The following is a 4797-nucleotide window of genomic DNA, read 5'->3' as shown; positions in this document are numbered from 1 at the left end:
AGATTCAAAGTTACGTTTTCTTTCTTCTAGTCTTTCTTTTAGTTTATCTAGAGTCTGAGTTACCACTCCTGTTTGGTCTGTATAGAAACAGCATTCCTCTTTCAGGGCTGCGCATAAACCTCCTTGTTTTAGGAACGGCAGGTCTAGTCCCCTTCTGTTCTGTAGCACTACCTCAGAGAGAGAAGTCAGGGAGTCTTTTAGGGTTCTTATGGACTCCTCTAAGGCTATTAGATCCTGGTTCATGGCTTCATGAAGGAGCATGAACTGGTCCGAGCGAACTAAGGCAGTTGCCCCTGTCCCGATTCCCGCTGCTATTCCCCCAGCTCCCAATAATATAGCTAAGGTTATGCTCACAGGCTCTCGCTTGAATCTGACAGGGGTAGGTGTCTCTTCATAATGTTGTAATACATAGCTGTCTTCATGCCAATAAATTCTGGGCCATAACTGTACCAGGACACAAAAATCTTGGGTTAGATTTAGAACAGCGAGAGAGACACAAGGAGTCAGTCCTGTGCTGCATGCCCAGTAGGTGCCATTAGGGGGCACTAGGTATGCGTCGGCCTGGAGGGAAAGGGAGGAGTTATTCTTAAGGCAATGTTTAAATCCAGTGGGCACTTTTCCGATGCAGGTGCCTGTTGAGGTAACCTGAGTCAGGGTGAATGTGTGGGTGGAAGAGGTGCAAGTGAGGGGGGCAGTAGAGTTCGCGGGAAGTATTGAGAAGTTTCCCTTGATGGCTATGCCCTCATAATAAGGGGGGCTCGGGTTCAAACAGAGCCAGCAATTCTTAGATTTGTTTGGCTCCGAGTGGTTCAATGCCTGGAATGCTCCTCTAACGAGGTTCAGGAGCCTGTCACCTGTTCCAGGGTATGTGGGGGGAGGCAGACTGGCAGAGTCATTGGTCTCTGGGGTTCGCGAGGGCACCAAAGCAGGTAAAGGAAGGGAAGCTGGTCGCTGGTTACTGAGGACTGGGTTGGGACCTATGGCTACTGTAGATGGGGGAGATATATCTCTTCTAATCGTAAAAAGGAGGCCATCATCTGTCCGTTCTTTATATAACCTAATTCCCCAGGAATATCCTTTGTCCCAATTCAGGGTTGACTTTTTACCTGGTGTTGTGAAGTCTATGCGGAGGGGGTGGCACCATTCTCTCTCACAGGCCTGTTTATGAATAGTTTTCCAATCCTCATAAGTCCCATGAGAATAATTTGCTTTCACAGTGATGTAATCCCATGATGAGGACGGATTCCACCAAGCTTCTCCGGTGGTTTCACACCCCGAGTTCTTGCAGAAAAAATGCCCCCTCCCCACATGTAGGATTGAGAGATACAGCCCTGTGGAAGCCTGGGCAGACATAAAAGGTTAAGGTACGCAACATGGCCCGGTGTTCAGGAGGGCCGCATCCTCCCCATGGGTCCAGTCCCAGTCTCCCGGGAGGACTCACCAGGCTGGGTGCCTTTACAGTATCATGGGTTCCTTCTAAGTCCCAAGGCTCCGGTACTCCTAAGGCTAACTTGCACAAATCTGGATACAATGTGGGCCACCATGTGTCTTTTGGTGCCGTTTTGTGGACTTCAAACACTACAATGCCCATTTGATTAATTACTCGCCAGGTGGTCGGCACAGCTGTATGGGGGCTCCCATTACTGGGAGCAAATTCATAAGTAAATAGATTTACCCAGAGTAACATGATTATCATTTTTCTTTGACCAGTCTTATCTTTAGGGGGTTGGGTGTCCGGGTCAGCCGCCATCTCTCTTTGCCGAGTAGTTCCCTGTGTTCTGGGTTCGCGGCCTTGACGTGTGAAGCGTGGACCCAAGTAGCGATGCCGTCTACCTTGAGCGCGGTAGGGGTTGTCAGCAGGACGGTGTAAGGTCCTTTCCAGCGGGGCTCAAGATTCCGTGTCTGGTGTCTTCTCACCCAGACAGTGTCGCCAGGCTGGAACGGGTGGGGGGCAATAGGGGTGTAAGAAGAGTCTTTGTAAGCTGCTGCTATTGGTTTCCAAATTTCTTCGTGAGCTAATTGCAAGGCCTTCAAGTGGGCCTGCAAGGAAGGAGAACTTGCAAAGTTAGATACATCAGAGTCTAGAAAGGCTACTGCGGGGGGAGGGGTTCCATAAAGAATTTCAAAGGAGGTGAGCCCAAAGGGGCCCAGGGTATTCCTGGCCCGATATAGGGCCAGGGGTAAGAGGTCCACCCAATCCTTTGTGCCAGTTGCAAGCGAAAATTTAGTTAATGCCTCCTTTATTGTTCTATTCATCCTTTCTACCTGTCCTGAGCTCTGGGGTCTATAAGCACAATGCAACTTCCAATTAATCCCCAATAGTCTGGCCACCATCTGACTTACTTGGGAGACGAAGGCGGGCCCATTGTCAGATCCTATTACCTTAGGCATCCCATAGCGGGGAAAAATTTCTTCTAACAGTTTCTTCGTCACAGTTTTTGCAGTTTCAGTTTTAGTGGGGAACGCTTCGGGCCAACCCGAGAAGGTATCTATGAAAACTAGTAAATATTTATACCCATATCTCCCAGGTTTGACTTCAGTAAAATCCACTTCCCAGTGTACACCCGGGCGGTGGCCCCTTTCCCTGGATCCCGTTCCCATTTTACCTTTGTGGGAATTGACCAAGGCGCAGGCTCGGCACCTGCTAGCTATTTCTTGTAGGATGGCGTCTCTTTGTGGGAGATAACATAGGGCTTCTTCTCTTTTTAGTAACGTCTTTAGTTTTGATGGGCTCAGATGAGTCCACTTGTGAAGTTGATCGAGGAGTTCTCGTACCTCTCTCATGGGAGGAACCAATTTCCCCTGGTATTCCCAGCATCGATTCTCCTTGTCATAGGTGGCTCCCATCTCCCGGTAGAGCTTTCGATCTTCTTCTGAATAATCATTTTCTCTAGCCTTTCTGTCCGGACTCGAATGGGCTACCAATAAAAGTGTCTGTTCCTTAGTGGCGGCCTCTCTTGCCGCTTGGTCAGCCAGGCGGTTTCCTCTTGCCACAGGATCTTCTCCTTTTTGGTGGCCCGGACAGTGCATGATGCTGAGTCTTTTGGGGAGAAATATAGCTTCTAACAGAGTTATAATTTCATTTTTGTTTTTGATTTCTTTTCCTGCAGAGGTGAGGAGCCCCCTTCTCCTGTATATCTCTCCATGTATGTGGGTGGTGGTGAAGGATACCGACTGTCAGTGTAAACATTAAGTCTTTTTCCTTCTGCCAACTTTAGAGCTTGGGCAAGGGCAACTAGCTCTGCTCTTTGAGCCGAGGTTCCTTCTGGCAGAGCCCGGGCCCATATTACCTCAGAGTCCGTGGTCACTGCAGCTCCAGCAAGGCGGCGCCCATCAAAGAGGAAACTGCTACCATCTGTAAACCACGTGTGGTTGGTTTCTTTCAGGGGTTGATCACTTAGGTCTGGTCGGGCGCTCAGTACCTCTGCCAAGATCTGTTGACAGTCATGTCCGTCGCTCTCCCCGGGCAGAGGCAGGAGCGTGGCCGGATTTAAGCTGACTGGGGATCCGAACTGGATACGGTCCACGTCCAGCAGCAGGGATTGATAGTGGGTCAGCCGGGCGTTAGACAGCCATCGGTCGGGTGGTTGGCAAATGAACGACTCGACCGCATGAGGTGCTCAGACCACCAGGGGCTGTCCCAAAGTTAACTTGTTGGCGTCCTTGACCAGGATTGCTAGGGCGGCTACCACTCGAAGACAGGGTGGCCACCCGGCCGCCACTGGGTCTAGCTTTTTAGAAAGGTATGCCACTGGACGCCTCCAGGGCCCTAGTTTTTGTGTAAGGACCCCTTTAGCATATCCTTGCTTTTCATCAAGGAAGAGTTCAAATGGTTTAGTCAAATCTGGCAATCCTAGGGCCAGAGACTCGAGGAGGGCTAGCTTGATACTTTCAAACGCCAACTGCTGCTGCTCTCCCCATGTGAAATTGCTGTCTGATTTGGTCAGGGGATATAGCGGGGCTGCTTTCTCGGCGAAATTGGGAATCCATAGTCTGCAGAATCCGGCTGTTCCCAGAAACTCCCTTACTTGCCTACGGTCCCGAGGGACTGGGATACTGGAGATGGCCTCCTTACGGGCCTGGGTTAGCCATCGTTGCCCCTCTCTGAGCCTATACCCCAGATAAGTCACTTCCTGTTGGCAGACCTGGGCTTTCTTTGCTGAGGCTCTGTACCCGAGTTTTCCCAATTCCTGGAGGAGGTGCTCCGTACCTGTTAGACACTCCTCTCTTGTAAGAGCGGCGAGCAGGATGTCATCTACGTACTGTAGTAGGACCAAGTTGGTGTGCTGGGCCCTGAAGGTGGTCAAATCGTGGTGGAGGGCCTCGTCAAACAGGGTTGGGCTGTTTTTAAAGCCTTGTGGTAACCGGGTCCAGGTCAGTTGTCCTGAAATACCTATCTCAGGGTCCTTCCATTCGAAGGCGAAAAGGGGTTGACTGGCAGGGCTTAACCGCAGGCAAAAGAAAGCATCTTTTAAATCCAGGACTGTATACCAAACATGAGTAGGAGGGAGGGTGCTCAGCAAGTTATATGGGTTTGGGACAGTCGGGTGGATGTCCTCTACCCGCTTGTTTACTTCCCGGAGGTCTTGCACCGGCCTGTAATCTCCCGTACCAGGTTTCTTAACTGGGAGCAGGGGGGTGTTCCAGGGGGACTGGCACTTGGTGAGAATTCCTTGTTCTAGGAGTCTTTTGAGGTGGGGCTTAATACCTTGATAGGCTTCAGCTGACAGTGGGTATTGTTTGATTGCCACTGGACTGGCTGTAGTTTTTAGTCCAATGACGAGGGGAGGCTGATTC

Source organism: Nannospalax galili, unplaced genomic scaffold (assembly GCF_000622305.1).
Source record: "Nannospalax galili isolate Female #2095 unplaced genomic scaffold, S.galili_v1.0 scaffold96, whole genome shotgun sequence".
Taxonomy (NCBI): domain Eukaryota; kingdom Metazoa; phylum Chordata; class Mammalia; order Rodentia; family Spalacidae; genus Nannospalax; species Nannospalax galili.
This window is presented reverse-complemented; position numbering follows the sequence as displayed.